This window comes from Macaca nemestrina, chromosome 4 (assembly GCF_043159975.1).
Source record: "Macaca nemestrina isolate mMacNem1 chromosome 4, mMacNem.hap1, whole genome shotgun sequence".
Taxonomy (NCBI): Eukaryota; Metazoa; Chordata; class Mammalia; order Primates; family Cercopithecidae; genus Macaca; species Macaca nemestrina.
Genome location: NC_092128.1, coordinates 45,489,291 through 45,516,919, shown reverse-complemented (window position 1 = coordinate 45,516,919; position 27,629 = coordinate 45,489,291). Strand labels below are relative to the sequence as shown.

Sequence of the window (27,629 nt, the reverse complement as noted above, 5' to 3'; positions counted from 1 at the left end):
TCTCATCACATTCTTTTCCTTCCCAGAAAATCCCACTTGGATTTCTCTCCATTTCCCTTTCCTTGCTAATTGAATCTTCCTTTTTTAATGTCTCTTTCCATTGTCTTATCTTTGTTTTCTTTGAAGAGAAAGTTAGGCTTTTATTTTCATTTTATCTTTTTTTCGTCCTGTTTTCTCTTGAATAGATGGTTTGTTGTTTTGTATCTCACCACTAAGTTCAGAAATTCTCCACATTATTTATTTAATGAACTAATTACAATTCTCCTGACTTTAATTTGGTCAATTACAATTTGTGTTTGGTTACCTTGAGTTCCTAGACTGACACAAATTGTGTCACTTCTACAGGCTACAAATGCCATTGAAAATAAAAATTTGGTGTCGTTCCAATCAATCAGCTCTCCCTTCTCCTTTTTAATTATTTATTTTATTTTTAAGTCTCAAACTTCTGTCACTATGAAGAGGGTTGTTCATTATTCTAAAAACTGCTAAGAACAGGATTGCTACCCAAGCAGAAGAGAATCTGTTTTAAGTGGTGAGACATTTGGGTTGATTGTGGAAGAAAAAGGTGTCTCATGCCTTTCCTTCACTGGTAGAAATGCTTTATTTTAGAATTCTCAGACCTGGTCCTTTTTCACATTATTCCCAAAATAGAATGTAGTGACATTTATAAAAGGAGGAATGAGTTCTACTTTGTTTCCTTATAACTCAAATGTTTTAAAACTTAAACACTTCATAAAAAAAGATTAAAAGTATATACCTGTTAACACTAATATACTTAATTTAGTGGATTCAAGTTTGTAGAATGTTAAAACTATAAGATTAAGTATTGAAAGAGTCATTCTAAATATTTATTTAGCCCCACTACCTGTATTAATGTAATTGGTGCTTCTCTGAGATACAAAGAAAGCAAAATCAAATTCAATTCAACAAATATTTATTAAATTGCTAATATGTCCAAGACACTGTGCTAAGTATTGCATGGAATACAAATAGACAATATGTAGTCCAGCAAAGACCTGAGTTTGGTTCCACTTATTTCAGATAAGATTTATTGAGCAGCTAGGTGCTGTGCTAAGTTTTGAAAGATTTAACACATTTTCTGTATGCAAAGGAACTTACAGTCTGGTAAGTTGAGGTTAAAGAATCTTTAAAATTACATGCAAAATTGTGTGTGTAGGTGGCGTGTGTGTGTGTGTGTGTATTCATATGTTTTTTTCTGAAAAGAGGTGTATATTCTAGATTCTCAAATAGTTCAATGGCCCCAAAACATTAAAACTCATGTGCAAATGCAGAGTAAACTCAGAGCTGTAAAAGAAATTCAAACAAAGAACCCTTTTTGTCCCAGGTCCTTCAATTGCCTACATGGTGCTTAGGACTGGGCTACGTGCTGGGCTGGCCATTTACGAAGAATTTTACAAGGCAAAGGAACACAAGCCTCAGGATTAGAAAGCAAGTTTAAAAGTTAGTGCTAAGGAGTGGAATATTAAATGTTACAAGAGATAAGAGAATAGTCAGTAAATCCTGAAATAGGAGAAGCAGACTCCCGGAGGAAAGATAATTCTGAGTGGAGCCTTGAAGGATGTGTAAGGTTTGAATGATTAGAACCAGAAATCCATGCCTCTGTCTAGGTATTGAGAGACATGTAAACAAAGCTACAGAGGAAGTGAGCAAGAAATGGACAGGGATGGAAGCTCCTCTGGATGCTTCCCGAACTAAGGGGATTCTAGACCCAAAATCTGTGCAACTCAACTGTTCTTCAACCCAGTTCCTGAAGTTGCCATACCTGTTAAATTATTGCTGGCTAGACTAGAAAGGGAGATTGTGTGTGTGTGTCTAAACATATGTGCATACACACACACACACACACATACATTCATATTAGCTTCTCATACATATGTATGTGCTAATATATGTATGTTAGCATCTCTCACACAGCCCTTTTGATTATCTTTTGATCACTGTTCATTAACTAATGTATTCACTAAGAGCCTACCTTTTGCCAAGCTTTGAGTAAGAACTGAAGATGAAAGGTAGTTTCCATCATTCTTGTTCCTTAGGAGAGCATTACAAAGACAGCAGCATGCAGAAAGGCAAGGAGGTGGGTAACCTGTGGCCCTCCCTGGAAATATAATTGCAAGTATTTAATTTGAATGGCTGTTGAAAGAGAGGCCCAAAGAGGAGTGAATTTGATGAAGTAAGACCTCATGGAAAACAACGTGCATCATTTTCAGACTTTGGTTTCGGATACCAGAGAAGCTATGAAAGGTTTTCAGCAGAGGGGTAATGTCAGTTGATGCAGATTTTAGAAAGTTGGTCTGGCAGCAATGTGAACAGTTGGGTAGAGGAAGTAAAACTAAAGATCAGGATAAATATGCAGAGTGGTACAATAGACTAAGGGATAGAAGATGTCATACAGAGTTAAAACTATTTAGGGTTGGTAATTTATCAGATGTGAGAAATGAAGGAAAGGGAGGTATCTAGGATAATTAATTACCAGGTGTAAGGTGTGGGTGACTGAGTAGATGGCAATTCTGCTAACCACGGTAGAAAATACAAAACGGGGAGAAACTCAAATTATTATAAACTTGCTTGGGAGAGTTTAAATATGAGGAATCTGCAGAAGTAAAGCTCTTGAATAGTCTGCTTTGTAAAAAAATGAAGCTTGGAAAGGATTCCTAGATCAGGGTCAGCAAATGAGGTCCAGCAGGCCCCATCTGGCCCGTTGCCTGTTTGTGTACGACCTGTGAACTTTAGAAGAGTTTTATCATATTTAAAGCATTGAAAAAAAAAAGGAGAAGAATATGTTGCATTCGTTTCCTAGGGATGGTATAGTAAAATACCACCAACTGAGTGTCTTAAATCACAGAAATTTACTTTCTCACAGTTCTAGAGGCTGGAGGTTCAAGGTGTTGGTAGGACTGCTTTCTTCTGAGGCCTCTGTCCTGGGCTTGTTGGTAGCCATTTGTGCCCTCTGTATTCATAAGATTTTCCTTCTGTAGTCATCTGTGTCCTAACCTTCTCTTCTTATAAAGGATGCCAGTTATACTGGATTAGGGTCCACCATAATAATCTCATTTTGATTTAATTATCTCATTAAAGACTGTTTCCAAACACCGTCACATTCTAAGGTTAGGATTACAACATATGAATTTTGAGGGGACGTGATTCAGCCCATAGCATACATCACCACATGTGAAAGTTGCACGAAATTCAAATTTCAGTGTCCATAAAAACACTTTTATTGGAACACATCCATGTTCATTCTTTTCTGTATTGTCTGTGGTTGCTTTCACACCACAATAGCAAGGGTGAGTAGTTGTGACTGAAACAGTATGGCCTGTTAAAGCTAAATAATCTACTCTCTGGCCCTTTACAGAAAAACTTTGCTGTCTTCTCTTCTAGATAGAAGATGAGTTGGTAGTTACCAGTTTAGAGCTGGTAGTAGAAGTGATGAGATTATTATGGAGGAGTGAGTTGTGTGAAAGAAAAAAAGGGCAAGGCTTGCACTGTTAAGACACAAACAGGCCAGAGAAGGAAGGGGAAAGATGCTGCCAAAGTGATAGAGACAGAATGAGCAGGGCTGTCAAAGGAAAACGAGATTGAGCTGTGTATACTGTATTTCACAAAAGAGGGCTCAATGACTGAGAACAGTGACAAGAAAAACAGGGTTCTGATGTGGAAGCTAACATTTCACAATGATTATAGAGGTAATATAATAAGCATTTTAAAAGGCTTTTAGATTTGCTAATGATCTGTTTGTTTTGGAAATCATATATATATGTAATACACACACACACACACACACACACACACACCCCTGTAGTTTTACTATTTACATGACTTGCAGAACGTTCCTCAAGAAAAAAAAAAATCAGTGTCTGTACTATAAGTATTTATATTCTGAAAACCCTTCTTGTGAAATTTTCTCTAGGATAATATTTTAACCAGTGAGTAAAGTGAGATAAAAAGAACAATTTCAAATACATTCTAAAGCCAGTTATTGGGTACACATTTTAAGGAGTGAGATTTGCAAGTATTTCTGCCTATATATATCAAATTTACCAGAAAATACTAAATTTCTATTTCACTTTGTGCTGAGGAAATCACTGTACTTTGTAATTTATTCCTTTAATGTTACTCTCAAATTCTTAACTATTTCTTTTTAAAGTAAACCACTTTCATATAAAGAGTGGATTCTACTAAACCTCCATATTTTGTATTGTTTCATATTTTGTGCCTTGAGTTTTCTTCAAGAGACATGGCACTGAGAACTTTATCACTAATAAAAAGACACTTGAATAGAAAAGCGAGCCATAATCATGAACCAAAAGTTTCAAAATCATGTTTACATCAAAACAGATACACCCTTTCTATGCATTATCAGTGCAGAAGAGCTATATATGGATATAGGCATTGCTTACCATCAATAAAATATTAATTCAAACATTTAAATTCAGAGTATAAGAGCATAAGCACATGGCAGAGCACTGAAGAGGGAACTGTCCTAAAATTTAATACAATAAAGACAAATACAGGATGAAAACACAGGATAATCATTGTTTCAGTGCAATTATATTACTATTAAAATTCTTTGGCCAGGCTTGGTGGCTCACGCCTGTAATCCCAACCCTTTGGGAGGCTGAGGTGGGTGGATCACTTGAGGTCACAAGTTCAAGACCAGCATGGCCACTATGGTGAAACCCTGTCTCTACTAAAAATATACAAATGAGCCTGATGTAGTGGCACATGCCTGTAATCCCAGCTACTTAGGAGGCTGAGGCAGGAGAATTGCTTGAACCCAGGAGGCAGACATTGCAGTTAGCCAAGATTACGCCACTGCACTCCAGTCTGGGTGATAGAGTAAGACCCATCTTAAAAAAAAAACAAACAAACAAACAAACAAAAAAAACTAACTTTATGTGACCTATCTTTACTCTTCTTTTGAAAATTACTTATTCCTCTATCATCATCATCATCATTATCATTATTGGTTATTATCTTTAAATCTGCATTTTTCCAATAGGTTTTCAACCCTGTCTACATTTCTTGCTACATTATATATTTTCTAGCTACAGTTATTTATTTTCTAGCATTTTGCTTCTTAGCTAAGAAAAAAAAATTGTTGAAAAAATAGAAACTATTTTTGAGTACATGTCAATTGGAAGTAAGTGCTTACTTTAATGCACATTCTTATATTTATATTCGTCTGGACTTCTAATTACTTTATCATTTCAGGAGCAATGGAATAGAGTGGTCTGCACACGAGAAAAATATTTCCATTTGAAAGACCCAACACTCTATTTAGAAATGGTGCCTGCATATCAAAGTGCTGAAAATAGATTTCTTAATTGGGTGATTTTAATAAATAAATGCAAATGATAATGTGCTTAGTGCTCGTAACTAACACAAGAGCATAATCGTAATTGCCAAGATAAATAGTTCTTCAGCCACATTCTTGTTGTACTTAAATGACTGTCTCCTTCTTAGGAAAACACTTTATTTCAAAGGAAAAAGTCTGGATTTCTTGAATGCTTTTATATCCAGACAAATTTCCTATTGAATGTTGTGAACTAACTCTACCTTGAAGAGCAGCTTTAGTATAAAGTCCCTTAAAATGTGTTCTCTAAGAAGACTATTTCCTAGAAAATGAGATCATCATCACTTTGGTCCCAGACAGTTTTGTTAAATGGATACTACATTGATACAACTTCTAGTTGCATTTTACGTTCAGGAAAAAATATTCCTGGCTGATAGAGAAATTGAAAAAGAAAAGAATGTGTGGTTAAAATATTCTTAAAGCTGTCCTGACTCATTGTTTTGTTTTAATGGAATTCTATGCTTTGTAATTCTTAAGAGTATGAGTATGGATGTTTAATTCAGCATACACTAAAATTCTCAAAAGACAAGCAAACATTTTATGAGAATGTGGTGATTGTTCATACGACCAAAGTTTATATGCTGGGTACTCAGCTCCAGAAGCACTGATAGAGTGGGCAAGGCTGAACTCTAACGTCACTGTGAGGCCTGCTAGTTGCTATCATTTTATATTCCTAAATCATTAGTAGAGGAGGGAATTTACGCCTAACTTTTCTTTAATTAAAGTGCATTTGGGAAACAGCTGCACAGGCTTCAGCCTATTTTCCAATTAATCAAGGGTTAACTTCAGGAATACTGGAGAATGAGTGAATAGTTTTACTTTTTGGCTGTATCTTTGTCAATTGCCAAAGTTTTACACAAGTCAAATTACCCATTTCCACGTATATCATTTGTTTCTTTATTTTTCTTTATTTTTTTTGGTATAAACCATGAACAATCTAGTATTTGACCCAACTTTGTAAGGTACATAGTTTCGGTTTATTTGTTTGTGTGCCTGTTCTCCAATTGTACTTAATCCCTCAACACTCTTCACGCACATACTACACTTAGACTGCTGGATAGCCAAGCAGAAAAATATCTTTCCAGTCTAAGAAGGTTGTTTCCTAAGTTAGGCAATATTTTAGCTTTCCTAAAGATGTTTTCTTTCATCACTTTTTGATGAAAATACCATATGTCCCCATGGCTCGCATAATAGAAAATGTAATCATATACATCTGGGCAGGGTGAAGAATGCCAAGGCTGACCCAGGAGCCAAATTACCTTACCTTAATCTTCCACACTTAGTTCAGGAAAAAATGTTAAAACTTAAAATAATAGGTCTAGAAGCACTAAAATGGCTTTATTTCATTTGGAACAGTAATGTTAAAACATTTTAGAATGCTCATAACGCCACCAATTAAGCTGCTAAAATTTGGAAGGTTTTTGCTTCAATATAACACTTCCTCCCCCTGATTCAATTTTCATTTGAGCAGTCAAGAATAATATACATAGCACCTGTGTGAATTACAAGCCTCGCCAATTTTGTTTTTCCTTTCTTCATTTACAGCCTCCACTCTTTTTATCTTCTCCAGTCCACACTTTGGCCTATTCCCTAAGTCCTTCTTTGTTGCTGATTATCTTTTCAAATTAAAATAATTACATATTAATTGGAGCTCCTAAAAGCCTGTATGCATTGTCACAAAATAGTAAAATAAAGGACCTGAGAGGCTGTGAAAACAAGCTATTTCTCCTCCTAAGTAAACTTTGGTTATTATATTCATGTATTAAAATCCAGTTTCTGTCAATATTGGTTATTGGATCACAGGAGAATGGCTAGATTCATTTGGAGGATGTGTTTGGGATGATACATACAAAATTTGTTTTGGTGTACCCTGACTGATGGTGGTGATAAAGGTTATCTAGAAGGGTAGGCAGTCATCCACAAGTGGCAGATTTGAGGCTGCTATGGAAAGGGAAAAGAACAATGATTTCAAATATGAGCCCCAAAGGGCAGGGGTTGATTTGCAATTAGGCAGTTTCACTTGTAGACATTCCCATAGGTGAGCAGTAGCAAGGACTTCCGTTTAATGATTTTTTTTATTCTTCTAAGCAATTCTGGAATGTCTAGCTTGTACAGAACAATGCCATATTATTAAAAAAATAGTATATATAAAATATACTATATTATATTTTATATAGTATATATAAAATATATAGTATTTATATAATTTATATATATAAATTTATATATATATATTTATATTTATATATATAAAATATATAGTATATATAAAAATATATAAAGTATATATTTTATATAGTATATATAAAATATATAGATTATATATATATATAATCTGTTTCCAAAATGGTATAAATGGATAGTTTTATAATATTTACATTTTGATCAAAATACCTCTGGGGAAGAACAAAGACAAATTTCAGGAGAAGAAACCAAGTTATGAAGAGGTCAAGGTGATTCAACATACTGCTTTTTGTTTTATTTTCTTTTGTTATCTATCAAGTGTCAAGTACTATACTGTTGTGTTATGTTGTTTCTGCACTGCCATAAATAAATACTTGAGACTGGGTAATTATAAAGAAAAGAGGTTAAACTGGTTCACAGTTCTAGAGGCTATAAAGGAAGCATGGCGCCAGTATCTGGTCAGCTTATGGGGAGGCCTCAGGGAGCTTTTACTAATGATGGAAGGTGAAGTGGGAGTAGGGACATCACATGTCCCTTAAACAATCAGATCTCATGAGAACTCACTCACTATCATGACGACAGCACCAAGCCATAAGGGATCTGCCCCCATGACTCGAACACCTCCTGTGAGGCCCCATCTCCAACATTGGGGATGACATTTCAATATGAGATTCGGATAGAGACAAATATCCAAACTATATCAATAGTGTATAGTGGTAGACAGTGCACCATGCTGACACTGAGCAAAGCTGGCTTGTCTTTCCTGGTTATACAGAAAAGCTTCACTAAGGCATCTGCCTCCATATATGAAATCCTACAATTTTTACTTTGAAGGTGTTTTGCAAAGCAATCATTTATGCCACTAGAGGTCTAGGAAAATTTTTTCAAGACTAACCAAAATAAAAACTTTGAATATAGAACTATGTGAATTAACAAATATTTACCATCTTGTCTTTCTTCTTCCCATTTCTCATCCCCTCTCCCTTTCAATATTCTCCAGCATTGTCCAGAATTCTTTTCCCTCATTTCCCTTGCCCTTGGTCTTGACCTCCCAAACTAATGGAAAAAGCAGGACTATCTAGGGAGGAAATGGGAGTATGGGCGACAATGGCATTTGGGAGTAGCGAGGCTACCTGAAAAGGCAGCTTTAGAATAGAGCATGAAAGGCCCTTGGTGCCATGGGGAGTATGAACTTACTCTGTAGGTGTTTTATTGAAGGACTATAAGCAGGACATTGACAAGATCAGATCTATATTTCTGAAATATGATTACAACAGCATAGAGATGAACTGAAGAATAATTTAAATAATCCAGAAGAGAAGTAATGATAATTTGAAGGGCTGTAACATAAAGATCCCATTATCACTTTTTGGCATAAGAGGCTGTATTAGTTTGCTAGGGTGGCAATAACAAATACCACAAACAGAGTGACTTCAACAATAGAAACATATTGTTTCACAATCCTGGAAATTAGAGATCTGAAATCAAGGTGTTGGTAAGTTTCATTTCTACTGAGGGCTGTCAGGGAAAGATGTGATCCAGGCCTCTCTCTTTGACTTGTAGTTCACCAGCTTTATGTTTACATGGTATTTTCCCTGTATATGTGTCTGTCTCAAAATTTCCCATTTTTAAAGGTACAAGTCTTTTTAGATAAGGACCCAATCTACTGACCTCATTTTAACTTATCTCTGTAAAAATGCTATCTCAGCCTGGCACGGTGGCTCACACCTGTAATCCCAGCACTCTGGGAGGTCAAGTTGGGAGGATCGCCTGAGTCCAGTAGTTCAAGACCAGCCTGGACAACGTGGCAAAACCCTGTCTCTACAAAAAAATATAAAAATTAGCTGGGTGTGGTGGTGTGTGCCTATAATCCCAGCTATTCAGAAGGCTGAGGTAGAAGGACTGTTTGAGCCTGGGAAGTGTAGGTTGCAGTGAGCCGAGATTGCCCCACTGCATTTCAGCCTGGGTGACAGTATGAGACTCTGTCTGAAAAAAAATTAAAAAAAAAAACAACCCTATATCTAAATAAGACAATATTTTGAGGTACTGGGGCTTAAGAGTTTGAGGTACTGGGGCTTAAGAGTTCAACATATGAATTTAGTAGAGAGAGCACAATTCCACCCATAAGAACGACCAATAGCCAAGGATTAAATAACTTGTTTAAAACACACACTTACCTGGATTGTAATCTAGGTCTGTTGACTCACACTCCAGGAATATGTCTACTCTACTAAAGGGAATGCCAGAAAGCACTCTATTGCCATCCAGCATTGTGGCTTTAAAAAGGTAGCTTCTAAAGTGCTGCTACTGCCCATAGGAATCATTTATTAGCAAAGGGGTTGGCTAATGTCTTGAGAAATTTTTAAATTAGAGTACCGTTTTTAGAAACTAAATTGATTTTTAATAGAAATTAGAAAGCAGAGCTATTCCTCTTAGAGCAAACATCATGAGGTAATTCAGAGTACTATGCCCAAGCCCTCCCTCACACAGCATTACTCTGTATTATCCAGGGGATGCTTTCAAGCAAAACCAAGGAACATAGTTTATAAAGTAAAAGTTAGATAGGACAGTTTATTTTTATTGCTTAAAACATCATTTTCTCATGTGAAGACAAGAGGCACATATCTGTCTGCTTTCATAATAATGCTGTAAAACCAATAACATAGTATCCAAAACAAACCAAGACACGGACTAAGTGGAGATAATAAGGAGCCTAAACTTAGGAATATATCTCAAATTTACTTTCCCTCATGTCATATGTCAGCTCACATGATACTTAACATAAGATTTATATGGGCGGTGCTCAGATGCTATTTACCATTAAGTAGATAGATACAATCACAAAAACCTCAACTTATTTATTATATTAAATTATTGCATTATTGTATGGAAATTTATTTCCATATGAGACTACACAACTTGAAGAGGTAGAACAGTTTTACTAGTTTGTCAGAATTGTTATGTCAAGGCAAGGAAATTTATTTTTTTCAGTGAAATAAAGTGAATAATAACATTTCTTAATAAGTATGAAGCTAGCTACATGGAAATGTTCCTCAAAGAACTTGGATGTAAATGAGTTTGTGACGGATAAGTAAATTGTAAAAGCAAAACGTAATGGATCAGAGAAGATATGTTCAGTCAATGGAAAGAGATAGGGTGGCTTATAGACCATACAGTGTATAATCCAACTATACACAAATATGCTTACACACACATCCCTTCAAAAGGACTATGACCATCAGGAAGGCAATTGGTCAGCATGGACATAAAAAGAGAGTCATAGAGGTGCCTATTAGCAGCCCATTCAAACACTTCTTAGTGTGAGGACTCGGCTTTCAGCTGTCAGCTGTTTCTAATCCGTACAGCAAGGCTATCCCTTGAATGGAGGTGGATGGAGATGATGATAGCTGATGGACTTTACTAATTTCCACTCCCACTGGCAAGCCTCTTTATGAGAAGGGTGTGTGAAGCCACCTTTGAATGAGACCATTGCATATTTAACTTATTTAACTCTTTCTGTTCATATTCTGTTCTCAAATAGCATTTTCCTGATTATGATTTAGTTTCCCAAGTAGCTTGACAATGGAGACAGAATATGCTAATCAAGAAAATTAACTATTCAAGTCCATATGATTGCCCCCGTTCTAATCGCAAATTAATACACTGACATTTTGGTATATGTCCCTCAGACTTTTATACATAGCAGTTACATATAAGGAATTTTCTTAAGGCTATTTTAAGGGTAACAAAGGCAATTGGCAACTGAATCTGGACTTTATCTCATTCTGTCCAGCTCCGGGAGGCCTTACCTTAGATGATACCATGATCAACTTCTTCTCTTTTTCCACTTATTTCTACATTGAATAGTAAGAAAATGCTCTTAAAACCAGTATATTTCTGTGAAGTTTTTCTTTTTCTTTTCTTGCTCTGTCACCCAGGGGTCTTGCTTTGTCACCCAGGCTGGAGTGCAGTGGTGCGAGCATGGCTCAGTATAACTTTGACTTCCTGAGCTCAAATGATCCTTCTGCCTCAACCTCTCAAATATCTTGGACTACAGGCACATGACACCATGCCTAGTTGATTTTTAAAAAAATTATTTGTCAAGATGGCAATCTCCCTTTGTTGCCTAGGCTGGTATTGAACTCCTGGGCTCAAGCTATCTTCCCACCTCAGCCTCCTGAGTGACTGGGACTACAGGTGCGCACCACCATGCCCAGCTAATTTTTGTATTTTCAGTAGAGACAGGGTTTCACCATGTTGACCAGGATGGTCTCAATCTTTTGACTCGTGATCCACCTGCCTTGGCCTCCCAAAATGCTGGGATTACAGATGTGAGCCATTGTGCCCAGTCTTTTCCTCTATTCCTAAGCAAGAGAAACATATCTAGTTGGCCTTAAGTCAGCCATATGCATCATATAAGTAAAAAATTATTCTCTTTAAAACATACACACACACGCACACACACACACAAGTTGTTACTTTTACAGACTTAAAGATTTCATCCAATTAGCACTGATTCAGTTTCACTGTAGAACAAATATTATACCGTCTAAGAAATACAATTTGCATTCCATTATAAGTTCATATCCTTAAAATGCTTCAAATGAAAGTGTCTTTAAGTGTTAAGTAATTTAGCTTCCTGAAGGCTTGCTATTTATCATTAATGCTTCATCAAGAAAGGACTTTTTTTTTATAACCTAGTTTTAGAATTCCATCAATAAGTACAAAGCTTCACAATAGGTCCTTGAACCTCCATTCTCAATAATAAGTAACATTTATCTCTTTGTTTTATATATATTATATGGAATTAGAGTCCCCTGTAGAGACATTAGATTAGAAATTATAAAACCAATGTGTCATGCAGTCATTGTCCTGATATTTTCAAACCAACAACAAAGAATGGAAAAAGGGGCAGCTGGGCCCTGACCTACCATGTGGGACTATATTATGCAGCAGGGTATCTCTATAAGAGTCACTAACTAGACTGCCTGTGTAAAGTTAGATAAGGGGTAAGCTTAACGTTGAGAAAATCTATAAATAATTATGCAGTTCACCAAGCAAAGTAACACTGCACCCTGTGGGGTCTGAATCAGATGACTCAGTATGTGAAGGAAAATATTTGTATTTAACTGGAATTTAATTTAGTTTCACATCCTCGCTATAGGTTAATCTTCCCTAAAAGTAGGTCACTAAATTGGCAGTGTTTTGAAGTGTTAATTTCTTTTGCCATGTCTGTCATCCCTGTGGACAAACTTTTGTAGTTTATAATGTAAATCCACACTGATCCAGACTAATTTGAGGGGTTAATTCCATGGTGATCAATGAAATGGATAAAATGAAGACCACTGTTTAACTACTAACAAGAGGATTTTAAGTAAATTTCCTTCAAAACCTAATTTAATGAGAAGGGATTCATTTGTAATTAGCTCCATCATTTAAAAATATGTGCTAATAACTATCGCTAAATAAACATTACGCGAAGTTAAATATACATGCTCACTTCTCAATTTGTTTCATCAGAATTTTGTTTTTTCTTTATATATATTGTCCAGACAATCTCCAGATCAACTCAGATCCAATTTTCATCACTCATAACTCACAAATGGCTTTGTAATACACAGTGGATGATAGGCATTTTATTGTATCTCATTACGAGCAGACATCATAATGCAGAATCAACCAGAGCTTCCTGAAGGCTTGAAAGGAACATCAATTTATGCATTCTTCAGAAGAGAACTCTTCACTGTTACTTTTATTGTCACCTCATTAATTTCCCCTATTTTTCCTAGCAGCATCTAAGTATTTAGCCAGGTAACAATATAAGAAGTTCTGATGTTTAGTGGAGATGTTTCTAATCTCACTGGCAAATGTACTCTGAAACACTTGAGCTCGTAAATTAACTTGATTAACTCATGCTTTATAAGAGCCAATAAATATCTCAGTTCATTTTGGCAATCTAAGGAGTTTTTTTAATAAACTGGAAAAGGTTAAGAGATGCAGTTCAGGTTACTGGAACAATAATTGACATGCCCTAACTTTACCCAAGGAAAACCTTTTCTTCCTTAAAATCTTAAGACAAGTACATGATTCATTCTGTATCATTAGCCTGTGAATCTATGGCACAAAACAAGCTTGGAGGTGGAGAGAAATAGTGTTTATTGAACAACTATTATGTAGTCAGCGACTGATAGGAACTTTACCCTGGTAGTCTCATTTTGTACTAACAAAGATCCTTCAAGATAGTAGTGTTAACTTACCAACTTCATTCAACAAAGACACCAAAAGTCGGAGAGAGAGAAATCTACTTGACTCCAGTGAGAAGAGAAATTGAAGCCATGCCCTTTACACTGTGCAGCCTCCAACTTAATGGGCATTAACCATTCATGGTTGGAATTCTTCAAAATCTGTTTTTAGGAGTTAATGTGCCCTTTGGTTCCTGGACCAAAGAGGGAGAGAGGTTGTGTTGAGATACAGGATGTGTTGAGATAATAACTGACCCTTCATCTACCTTTCAAGGTAAGTTCTAGTAGGTTCTGTTTTGAATGACTGTAATTTGATGTATGATTATCATGGGCATCAAGGAAAAATTAAAATATTTAAATAAAAATTTGAAGCTCAGGTTCTTTTGTATTCTCTTCATCATAAACAGTATGGTTACAGGTGTGCCTGTGCTATATCTAGTGTGTGTGTGCCTGTGCGTGCATCAATCTAGGGAAAACTCTAAAAAAATTGTGCCTGTATAATTAATAAACACACTTAAGACCAGTTAGGCAGAAGAATTTCATAACTGCAGATCTACCACTTAATTAGCTTGGATCCAACAGAAAGCCAAATCAGTAGTCATAGAATTAACACCACAGAGTTAACTTGCTTAATCCTGATCAAAGAATAGTCTAACTTACATATCAAGTAACTGAGTGTATTAATTACATTTTTAAAAGGTGTTTTATGTTACCAAATTCCTCTTTCTTTTTAATACATTGGCATTTAGGTACAATTTAAATGTATGGTCTAACAAAATGCACCTCTGAATTGATAAGATTAGTCCACGGAGAAGTGCTATGAACATCTATGTTGCTCACAATCATATGTAACCCAGTGGTTGACTGCTTGGGTGTACCCAAACCTCAGGCCTCCAGCACTCTGAAACACTCTTTTGCTGAAATCCTCAAATAAAAGTGGTTTTAGTCCGCTTACAAGAGAGGAAACTTTGGTGTCCCTATAAATATGGGAATTCTCTCTGGGCTTAAATGTTTCACCTTAAATTTCAGCTTTCCTGAGTTGTCCATTTCTGCTCCATGTCTCACTTCTTGCCATTCCTATTTTATATTATATTTTATATACATATATATGTAATATATATATATATATCCATGCCATTCCTATTTTATATTATATTTTATATACATATATATGTAATATATATATATCCATGCCATTCCTATTTTATATTGTATTATTCCATCAGTGAAATCACTTAATAAAATTCTACCAGAAAAAGGTGGTAAAATTTATGTATAATTTACATATGATGATGGTATTGTGGTTTTGGTTTTTCCTTAAGCTTGTATTTTAAAGAGAGATACAAATATCTATGGATAAAATGGTATGATGTTGGCATTCACTTCAAAATAGAAGAAGGCAGATAGGCAGCAGGAGATGAGCCGTCACTTATAAAATATGAGGCGTCACTTATAAAATAAAATCGACTATGGGTTAATTGTTTAAGTCTGATGCTAACTTAATTATATGAATCTTGCATTTGTATATTATTGAAATTTTCCAGGATAGAATGTTTTTGAGTGTTGAAACAATATACATTAGAAATATAGTTTCCTGACTGTATAGTGTACATCAAAATATTTTTTAATCGCAATTTTAAAAAGGTGATGTCTGTACCAAACTCTGAAAGTCTGATAACAAAGACCAGGTTTATTTTTTTTTCACAACTGCATAATAAATGATATCTAGCTGAAGATGAGCTACCGTTGTTCCTCCATGTCCCCTACCCTTCTCCCTCACAGAAACACCTCCCTAAGCCTCTCTTCTTCTTCTATTCACTTACACTCTTCACTTATTCTTCCTTACTCTGTGTTTACTCTGGGCTCCACCAACTCCTCTCTCAACAGCCAACCTGCAAAACTATTTTTTAATGTACAATAATTAAACTTCATTTCATTTTCTCTCTTGCTAATTGACAGACAGCCTGAGAACCATCTTTCCCTGTACAAGGTAACCTTGAAATTCCACTTAAGGAGTTCATTTTTAGGAAATCTCTCCTCAAGTGTAAATCAACCTTACTGTGTTATATGCTCATTGCTTTATTTATTAAATAGTTGTATATTATCAAACATCTTAGCCTTTTCATATGTTCCTTAATTTATACTATTCTTATAGCAGAGGATCAATCTGTAAGGAATGAATAGTATTGTTTTTATTTAATTTTTTAAATGTATAGACTCATTTCATTTGCTAAGAAAAAGTATATAAAAAGATGCACATTTAAATATATAAAAGAACATACAAGGTATATATCATCAAAGAAACTACTGTTTTTAATTATTCCTGAATTGAGGAATAATCACATAGCAAGATAATATATTATAAAGTCCTCATCTCTTAATGTTTAAGTCAGAAAAAAATTACATTAAGTTGTTTTTTGACATTTTATTCCCCCAGTCTGCCTCCAAACCCTTGAGATCTCACAACTACACAAGTTTCAATCTACTAGAAAACTTTCATATCACTTTGCAGTTAACTTTCACTCTCTGTGGCAATGTTTTGTGCTGTGCAGAAATTTTCATAGCTGCCATACTAAAAGTCATTTCTTATCAATTCAACAAACAATTGTTGAGTTCTCCTATACATACATAAAATAACATACTGATATATATATAAGTTGTTGACAATACTGAGGTATCGTTTCTTTCCTCTGTATCCCTAAGGATCCCCGGCAGAGTCTCATCTTTTTCTACAGGTGCATGGCTATAAAATACAAATTCAGCTTCCCTGCAGCTTCTATAGATGAGATCAAGAAGATGCAGTTGATTCCTTCCATATTTACTTGGTGCACAAAACCATTGACTTTCTTCGAATCCACATATCTCAGAGAAGTATACCATTTACTTCTGGAGAGCTATTTACTTATTTTAGTCTTGGACAAGAGTTTTTATACTGCTTCTAGAAAAAGAGCGAAATATGTTCATTAAAAGGTCCCTAAACCCAAATGCATACTTATGCAATAAATTATTGCTTGGTTTAAATGCAGGAGCATGATATCCTTGAAAAGGCTAAATGTAGATAGGACTGTCAGTTTTAGAAGCTAGAAACAGCATCATAACTTTTGGAAATGGTCAACAATGAATTTGCCTCAGTGATGTCATGTGTCCAATATATACTGTCACTTGGTGAGTCTTGGAACACTTTTTTGCTGCAGTGTAAGGAACTTCCTTTGTACCATATGCACCTTAGTGGATTAGTTTTTAAATTCTCTACTGTAATTGATTATTAAATGGGAAAATATGCCTAATTCCTTTTTCCTAGAAGCAAGTTCTTTTAAAGAAATAGCACATCATTTAGCTGGTTGGTTTGAAAAAAGACACAGGAACTATTTATTTGAGCCTTCCCAAATACAATAGGAACATTGTTTCCCATGGGTTTGCATTCTTCTCTAGTGCCTCTTACTCTGAAATTTCTAACTTAGTGCAAAAGCTCATGTCACATGTTTCAGTCCTGAGGGAAATTACTGTGACCTGTTTTTTATTTTTTATTTTTATTTGTTGCTTTCTTCAGGGAGTTAATTTTTCTCCACTTTCCCCTTCCCCAAATTGTTGGCTATTTCTTACCAGCCTCACTCCTCTAAATCCTCATTCTGGCAGGAGCATGCCAGCTGTCTACTGAGGACGCATCTAATCTTGGCCCCTGTCATTTGGCCTTTTTAAAATGGCCCCAGTTAAAAGTGTTGTGTAATAAAAATAAATAGGTTTGCCTCCCTAAGTGATATGACTCATCCTCATTAAAGCCACTGCTGCCTTAAAGAACACTGATTTTACCTTTCTCTTCAGAGGAGAAAAGCTTACATGTGTACTTCCCAATGGAGTTAAGGACAGAGGGTTCTTGTATTTTAGTTAATCTAGAATTACGGATCACATAATATATACATGGATTAGGAAAGTGTGACCAAAGTGTATGGGGGTGGGTGGGATATCCACTATTTCATTCTATCATATTTGTTTTTAATATCAACAGTCTAAAACTCACAAATCTTTCAAGATTTTACATCTCAAGAATTTCTTCAGGTGTGCACTCTTGGTATTTACAATTCTGAACAGAGGATGTATTTTAGTTGTTTTTACTTCCCTGCAGACAGGTTCTCCTCCTGCCCTACCTGCAGCCCCCTCACAGCTGCTGCATCTTCATTAACAAAAAGTCCTAGGTGCTGGATACACTTCTGCATAGTTTTCTTTTCTTTCTGTCTTTTTTTTTTTTGTATGTCCAGATTTCTGTAAATAGTGTAGGTTATACTTGAGTTTTTAAAAATCATAAATTATTAAGCATTAACTTACAAATATTACATGTCTACCTCTATTAATTTATTCAGCACCTTATCAGAAAAATTTATTTTGTAAAGGAGTGACATCTGTATGAGTAGGTAAAGGTCCATAAGACATTTCCTCTTGTTCATTTTTTCTAAGTATTCCTATCACATGTTATACAGTTTATCCTAGTAAACTTTCAAATACATTATGCATATATTGTACACAGACAAGCAAAAAACAATGCCGAGTATTGATTAAAGTTGATACTACTAAGACAAAATATGGCACTTTTATTTGAAAAAGCAAGTTTTGTTTGTTATTTGTTTGTTTTTTTAACTTACCATAAGCAAAATCAACTTATTATTAGTTTTTTTTTCTTTTTTTTTTTTTTTTCTGTTACTTCAGTTAATGCTCCCACTTTAAAATCATGAGTTCCTTAGCCAATGTTATATGGGCAAATAATTTGTCTAAGCAGCATACAGTAATCCTAGACTGTCATCTGCCAGTTCTTACGTGGCAGGGCTAAAAAGGGGAGCAAAGGCTGACTGGCAATTTGCACCAGTGGCAAAGTTCACACTCTTAGAAGGCAAAATCATAGGGTTTTTATTACGAACACAAGGGAGTAGATAAAGAAAGTAAATAAAGAAAATTCTAAATTATAGCTTTATACATGAAAGGTCACACTTCTTTACTAGAAAGGTTTCCTTGTGGGTCCATGATTCTTTCTGTCCATTTATTTGGCTCTTAGAAGCACTGTTCTTTTAAAATTGAAAGTCAAAACAAAATTCAAGGTGAGCTGTTACCACATTTTTGCATAATAATGAGTATCTCACCAGGAGAATTGGTTAGGGTTTTTAGCAGAGTTCCTCAAACTGGGTTGGCAAGATGTCTGGAAAATTTGGAAGGACACAGGGCATGCATTTTCAGGGTAAAAATGTCCACAATAGTGTTTCCAATTTGTATTTTTATTTTGATAATCTTTAAAAATATTACAAGTTCTAAAAGTTCTGTTTTGGGCCGGGCGCGGTGGCTCAAGCCTGTAATCCCAGCACTTTGGGAGGCCGAGACGGGCGGATCACGAGGTCAGGAGATCGAGACCATCCTGGCTAACACGGTGAAACCCCGTCTCTATTAAGAAATACAAAAAAAACTAGCCGGGCGAGGTGGCGGGCGCCTGTAGTCCCAGCTACTTGGGAGGCTGAGGCGGGAGAATGGCGTGAACCCGGGAGGCGGAGCTTGCAGTGAGCTGAGATCCGGCCACTGCACTCCAGCCTGGGTGACAGAGCGAGACTCCCTCTCAAAAAAAAAAAAAAAAAAAAAGTTCTGTTTTGCAGTATACAATTTAAATAAAAATGTTTCCATAGATTTGGAGGTCTGTAAGGAGTTTATTCCCTCCTACTCTTTAAAAAAGAGGTCTATACATGACTCAAGTTTGATACATGCTTTAGTCAAAGAAATAAACAAAACGGTCCTACTACTTCACAGAGCAGCAGAACAAAGACACATGGTAGGAACTCTCAAAGAAAAATTGCACCAAATACAATCAAACAGGCAAGAAAGGCTTTATGCAAAAATACTGCAGTACAAGTCAGGGCTGCAAGAAAAGATACAAAGGTGAAACAAAGGCTGGAGACTCTTCTCTAATGTCCTCCAGTACTTTTTCACTAACTCACCCCAGTGTTTAAAAAGTCTCCAGCCTTTGTTTCAGGTGAAACAAAGAAGTGAGCTAGTGAAAAAGTACTGGAGGACATTAGAGAAGAGGCTGGTCAATGCAATCAGGCCATTCCTATTTGCTAATTGGCGATTGTCTAACTTAGGCTCCTATCCTCCCAGAAAGACTGGGAGAAAAGGGTGCTATTTTTCTTGATAATTAATGTTTCAAAGAGATGGTTCCCAGGTCCTTGAGAAATAGATTCTTGGGTTGTAAAACTGGCAAGAGCTGGGAGACTTACATCTCAAAGAGGCAGAGAAAGTGTTTACAATTGCAAGGTCTTAAAAGTAAACACTCTAAGAAAAGAGAGCTCAGGGCTGAATTAGTCCATTTTCACCCTTCTATAAAGAACTACTTGAGACTGGGTAATTTATACAGAAAAAAGGTTTAATTAACCCACAGTTCCACATGTCTGAGGAGGTTTCGGAAAATTTACAATCATGGCAGAAGGCTAAGGGGAAGCAAAGCATGTCTTACATGGCGGCAGAAGAGAGAGATGGGGAAAGTGCCACACATATTTAAACCATTAGCTGTCCTGAGAACTCACTCATTATCACAAGAACAGCATGGGGAAAACCACCCCCAAGGTCCAATCACCTCCCACCACGTCCCTCTTTCCACATGTGGGGATTACAATGGGTTTATAGCGAGAAATAAACCTATCTAAAATCTTACTAATGCTGAGGAGAAGTTGTTTTGGTCATCAACTTGCGGAGGAGTCGAAGAGAGAAAATGGCCACATCTCAGGGGAGAAGAACAAGCTATGAATTAACGAAAGAGAGTAAATACCAAGAGAGTTTGGTTCTATTGCCCAGGCTGGAGTGCAGGGGCACAATCTTGGCTCACTGCAACTGCTGCCTCCGGGATTCAAGAGATTCTTCTGCCTCAGCCCCTCAAGTAGCTGGGGTTACTGGTGTCCGCCACAACGCCTAGCTAATGTTTGTATTTTTAGGAGAGACAGAGTTTCACCATGTTGGCCAGGCTGGTCTCAAACTCCTGACCTCATGATTCACCCGCCTTGGCCTTCCAAAGTGCTGGGATTACAGGCATGAGCCACCGGCCTTGGCCTGATCTATCTTTGCTAATGCGTTTAAAAATGTTTGAATGAGTGAAGGAATGTATTAATTAATTAATTAAAGATTTCCTAGAAGCAGATCACATTGTTTTTGAGGATTTATTCAGAATGGTTCTTTGCTTTTCTCTTTCCTTTCAATGAACTATGAGTTAAATGAGACAATATTTGTGTTTTAGATGTTGTAACATACCTGGCATTATATTTGTTATTCTCTTTAGTTCATTGAATTTCTGTAAATCTTGTTTTGAGATAGTCTCAAGTATGAGTAATGACTGAGTTGGGAAATATATGTTTCCCACCAATATAACCCCATCAATATAACCCATGGATATACAAGGCAACCCTTTGTTTTAAATAATTAACTAGAAAATGTTAACGGATTAGCAACAACATGTTTACAAACTGTTTCTCAAGTTACAAAATGTTTCTCAGATCCCATGAAAAGTTCTGATACTAAGAAATGATTTAAATTCTGAACACCTAGCCCAGTACCTTGCACAGTAAATACTATATAATGCATTTTATCATGGCAAATACTAATTGAGCCTACTCTTGTCCCACTAGATCCTAATATTGAGATGAATAAGACATAGTTTCTATTTATTAGCAGAATAAGACATAGTTTCTATCTATTATCTTTCTATTAACAGGATAGTACAGAGTAAAGGCAAATAAATAGAGATTGTCATTAATGCATCATGAAAAGGGCATAGAGGAACACATATCTCCCTGATTGTAATACCTGCATAGACTGTAGTTTATTGTGGTATTATTCATTCATTCATTAATCAAAAATATATTTATTGAACTTCTGCTATGTGTCAGACATTATTCTCGGTGCTAGGGATTTGGCAATGAACAAAACAGGCAAAACAGGCAAGATTTCCTAGAGTTTACATTTATTGTGAGTGAAACAGAAAATCAACAACTAAATATGTAACATACTGTTAGGAAATGGTAAGTGCAATGAAGAAATTAAAGCCTGGAAAAGGGAAAGAGAGTAGCAGCAAAGTCCTATTTTAGACATGGTGGTTAGGGAAGGATTTTTAATGAGGCAAGTTTTCGGCAGGTATCAGAATGAAGTAAGGAAGGAAGTCATTCCAGTATATAAAAAAACAGCATTCCAAGCTGGGCAGCAGCAAGTGCAAAGGTCCTGGGGCAAAAGCACAAATTTGGCTCCTATCAAAATAGCAAGAATGCCAGCGTGACTACAGCAGAGAGGAGCACAAGAAGATTGGGAGGAAATGAACAAGGAAAGTTAGCCAATGGCCATATTATATAAAAATCTTATTAAAACCATGGTAATGTCTCTTGGTTTTATTGTGGCATGATGGGATGCCAATAGCCAGTTTTGACCAAGGAAGCAATATGATATGTTTTTACTAAATTTAGGTCTAGAATGAAGCTGGTGGGTTAGATAGGGAAAAGTATCTGGACATAGAGGAGCCTGAACTTTATCTGGAAAGACACATAATAATGAGGTGAATAGGTTCATCTGGGCTTCAGGGAGTAGGGAATAGGGTATGAAATTGTGGCAGGCAGACGAAGCCGTGTATGAAAAGTTCAGAGATAGGAATGATTGCAGTGCCATAGCAGGATGGTTTTACCCATAGGACAGTCCTGGAGGCAGAATGCCAAGGGTCCATAAGCTTTCAAAGGCTGGCTGACCTAAAACAAACCAATAAAAAGCCTAGTTTTTTTGTTCTAAAATATAAAAGGGAGAATTTTAAAATCAAATGAATGAGTAACTAATTATATTAAGATCTAGTTAAAAATGGAATGTAGGCTCCACAAAAGTAGAAAAATGGAATGCAGGCTCCACAAAAGTAGAAATATTTTAGGTATTTTAGTACCTAAACTAGGGCCTTGCCTGTAGTAGCCACTTTTAAGTATTTACTGAATGAATGGATTTAATTTAATTCTATTAAAATTGTTATTATGTCAACCAATCCACTACAATCTCATTCAAATCTTATTTCTAAATTATTAATGTGGTATATGAGTTTACTGTAATATATCTGATAAAATGTAGCTCTCCAAAAATAATTGTGAGGGTATTTTAAAAGGGTCTGTGTCCTGGAAACCACCAAGTATTTGGAGGGTATGGTGTGAGTGGGTGAAATAGTAAGAAATGAATTTGAGGTATCAGCAGAAGACAGGCTGTGGGTGGCTTTGCGATGCCCTAAAGAGAAACATCAGCTTTGCCCTGGAGGAAATATGGAGCTATTAACCAATATTAGGAATGGAAGTCAGAGTCACTTGTTAAAAGGGGCACTCTGGCCCCGTGCAGTGGCTCACGCCTGTAAACCCAGCACTTTGGGAGGCCGAGGCTGGCAGATTACATGAGGTCAGGAGTTCAAGACCAGCCTGGCCAACGTGGTGAGACCCCGTCTCTACTAAAATACAAAAATTAGCCAGGCATGGTGGCATGCGCCTGTAATCCCAGCTACTAAGCAGGCTGAGGCAGGAGAATTGCTTGAACCCAGGAGGCGGAGGTTGCAGTGAGCCGAGATTGCGCCATTGCACTCCAACCTGGGCAACAAAAGTAAAACTCTGTCTCAAAGAAAAAAAAAAAAAAAACACAGAATAACAAAGCCAAACAAAAAAACATGGTGGGGGCACTCTGATTTTCACTTTGACAATAAATTTGATTGGGACAAGACTGTAATAATTGACTGTAGACAAGGTGAGAAGGCAGTTGTCACCATATGAGGGTAAAACAAAGACGAATTGATCTATGAGGTAATGCCCATAGGGATAATGAGAAAGGAAGTGATTTAAGTCTCTTGAGGAGATAATATTAATAGAAATTGATAGCTAATTGGTTGAAGTAGAGAGAGTAAAGCATTCCGAATGACTTTCAGGTTTGTAGCCATATCATTAGGTGGATGGTAGTGCCTTTCTCAAAAAGGAGAATAGAGAAAATGTTTATCAAATTAATTGATTGATTAATGAAATGAAGTTTCTAGCCCTTCTCCAAGATTTAGCAGCAATTAGGCCTTGGATAAATGACCTATATCTCACCTCCAGCATCTGTAAAACAAGGGCAATTATATCTATTCAGCCTGACACACAGGGCTGGTTTGAAAAACAGATGTAATAATGTTTCTCCTAATTTTGAAAATATTTAACATTTTATATGTACCAAATATTACTTAAGTTATGAAGCATAATTTTAAAAATAAACCTTCTGGAACCTTCTGTAAATATTTTGAAAGAGTTATTACAAATGTTGTTTAGGCAGTATGCTTCTCTCCTTTCATGTTTCATTCTCATGAATTTTATGTTTGACATTCTCTTACATTAAAAACTAGTTTTATTTAAATATATATATCCCCTAACAAGATATAACAAAGCTTTTCTTGTTTTTGAGCTTTATTAAAGTTACATTATTTAGTCTTATCCATTTTATTTATTCAGTATTATGCTTTCATTAAGTCATAGAAGCATTGTGTACAAAAGCAAAAACAAGTAAATAAACAAAAAATAAAACTAGGAACAATCCAAATGTCTGTTTACAGGAGAATGACACCTAAATTGTGATATAGATATATTCTTCCACAGAAATATTATATAGCAGGAAAAATTACAACTGAATATAGCAATGAAGAATGTCAATTACCCACTTTGAAAAACTGCAAGAAGGTATGGAATGATAGCAAATAATACTCTCTAAATTCTATGTAGGCCAACATGGTGAAACCCCATCTATAATAAAAATACAAAAATTAGCCAGGCGTAGTGGTGCACGCCTGTAGTCCCAGTTACTCAGGAGGCTGAGGCAGGAGAATCACTTGAACCCAGGATGTCGCAGTGAGCCGAGGTCGTGACACTGCACTCCAGTCTAGACAACTGAGACTCTGTCTTAATAAACAACAACAACAAAAAAAAAACCGTAAATAAACGCTTACTGAGGACAGTCTTTCTTACTAAAACAGAATACCACACTTGATGAGAGAGGGTCAAGGCAAACCAGAAAGCAGATTCTTTAGTGAGAAGGATTCTATTTGGTTTCCCTGGGAGTTCTTCCTTTCACTCAATGTTTGTTTACTTAGTAACTCTGTTACCACAGCCACTAGCTGTGAGGGACTCTGTTTTCCTTCTTAGAGAAGGGATGTCTAAAGAAATACTCTATACTTAGCAGGGTTTAGAAACTAGCTGACCTGTTATTTTGTTCCACTCAGGGATAAAGGCCAATTCCATTAAAATATCATGATATAACATTACCCAACTCAAATCATGGGGGGTTTATCATTTCATTTCAATATGGGAGGGGGCTGTATTTTGTTGAATGTTTTTTTTTAAGCATTGTACTTTTATACAGAATGCTTCTATGACTGTAATGAAAGCATAATACTGAATAAATAAAATGCATAAGACTAAATAATGTAACTTTAATAAAGCTCAAAAACAAGAAAAACTTATAACTACAAATTTTCACATTCCCGAAATAAGATCCAGAGCTGTAGAACTTTATTTATTTGTTTCTTTTTTTTATGGTAAGACCTATAATTAGAGCCTACTGTTGTAGTACTAATTAATCCTATGGAAGGAATTAAGTTTTTAAAAAGCATACATGTCTATGGCTAAGAATTATTCAATTTCATTGAAATCTTTTCCTTTCTGTATCCTCAGTGTTGAAGGAGTACAACATTGATTAATGCCAGCCCAAATCAACACAACTTCACATCAACCAATATTCATTATAAAAAGGGAAAGTTTATTTCCTGGAAAGACAAAGGAGGAAGCCTTGTTTATACTTTCATCTCAATATAAACAGTATGTTCCTCATTTAAGACATAACTTTCCAATTATTTTATCATATAATTACAATTATTATGCTTCATTTAAATAAATATTTTATTTTGCTAGTAACCACTAATACTTCTAAAACTTACACTTCAATAGGTACACTTCTAAGAGCTTTGCAGTTAAACTTTGCAATCTGTGAAGTAGATGCTCTCATTATGAGCATTTTGCAGATGAGAAAACTGAGGCCCAGAGAGATTAAGTAATGTGATAAAAGTCACACAGTTCATAAGTACAAGAGCTGACATTCAAACCCACAGAACCTGGCTTGAGTGTCAATGCTCTTAAACCTTAATCTATATGGTCTGTACTAACCTGCTATATAAAATGAAGTCACTTAAAATATCAGCCTAGATAGTTAAGCTAGCAGCTCAGCCCAAAGGAGCTATTAATATTTTAAGTTTGGTTAGTAATTTTGAAAATTACTACTCAGAGTCTTTTGCCTTTATTAGAGAGATACATTTGGTATTTGCTTTTTTTCATTAGCACTGCTTATGAGACTATGACCACTTCCAACATGAGGACTATTCCTAACTATTTCTGTTTTCCAGAACCTGGTGTCTTGCCTATCACATAGTGAAAAAAAAAAATCTCTGAAAAGATAAATAAGTATTGACTGATGGAACAAATTGGCAAATTAAAGGAAGTGTTGAGGTAAATGGATGTTTTAGATGAAAATTTTGTTCTCAAGAAATAATAAAATAGTTTTCTCTGAATTAAAGACATGATCAGCTTCATCTATTTCACTGAATTATAAAATTGATCATTAATTTAATTATCTTAAGTCTATCATTTGTGCCCTTGTGTAATAAACTACCAGAGATTATTCCTGTGATTATTTTAAAAGGGTCCAAAAATTAAACTAGAAAATTTGAGTCCCCAGCATTTTGATAACAACATAATGTTGTCTAACATTGCTTTTCCAAACTTGTATTCAAAAATGAACATTTTCAGCAGGTATATACCATACTAAAATACTACAATATATTTTGAAACTTACTAAGTGGCACCATTGAAAACAAGTTCGAAGGGTACATTTTCAAATAAAGAAGCATTTAAAACATTTGCTTAGAATTAGTGAAATAGAGTCAAATTTTAATCCTTACAATATTATTAGAGAAAAGTATAAGTATTTGTAAGTTTCCTATCTTTATCACTGGTCTTGCCCCATTGGTAGGTCAAGAATCTGACTTACCTCTCTCACATGTATTCCATACCATCACATATATGGAAAACATGAGAGAGGTAAGGCAGATTCTTACCCCACCAATCTCCATATAAAAATCTGGGCCAGGCCAGGCACGGTGGCTCATGCCTGTAATCCCAGCACTTTGGGAGGCCAAGGCAGGTGGAACACCTGAGGTCAGGAGTTCAAAATCAGCCTGACCAACATGGCGAAACCCTGTCTCTACTAAAAATTCAAACATTTGCTGGGTGTGGTGGTGCACACCAGTATTCCCAGCTACTTGGGAAGCTGAGGTGGAAAGATCACTTGAACCTCTGAGGTGGAGGTTGTAGTAAGCTGAGATAGCACCACTGCACTCCAACCTGGGAGACAGAGCAAGACTCCGTCTCAAAAAAAAAAAAAAAAAAAAGGCTGGTCCAGTTATCAACATGGTTCTGGATTTTTAAAAATTAATATTTACTGGACACCCATGATACAAAGGCATGCACTAAGTGCTCTGTAATAGCACACTGCATGTATATGATGTGCTTCCAGTATTCACAAGTATTGTCTTGTTTTGAGTTACAATACAGGCAACTTTGATGTCTTTCTGCCAGTATCAAAGTGAGGCCCTGTGTGGGTTAATTTACTACCCAAACTTACAGATGTGGTGGCAGAACTGGGGCTACAAAAGCACTAATAGTAATAATAAAAAGGAGAGAGGGAACAGGCCAGCATGATCCTCGTGGAAATAGCCCATCAAAAGGTTC

The 27,629-nt window shown here is 35.9% G+C and overlaps 1 protein-coding gene and 1 long non-coding RNA gene across 2 annotated transcripts in view; both read right to left on the bottom strand.

The window, feature by feature from the left end:
• LOC105475253 (uncharacterized) overlaps positions 1-24,891 on the bottom strand; it is a 36,395-nt gene extending 11,504 nt beyond the window's left edge. The window contains exons 1-2 of the long non-coding RNA XR_983226.2: positions 24,797-24,891; positions 20,486-20,571 (exon numbers count right to left, since the gene is read on the bottom strand). This is a non-coding gene — a long non-coding RNA (uncharacterized lncRNA). The remainder of the gene's footprint in view (positions 1-20,485; positions 20,572-24,796) is intronic.
• LOC105475251 (protein phosphatase 1 regulatory subunit 3A) overlaps positions 1-27,629 on the bottom strand; it is a 129,537-nt gene that overhangs the window by 22,891 nt on the left and 79,017 nt on the right. The window lies entirely within an intron of this gene.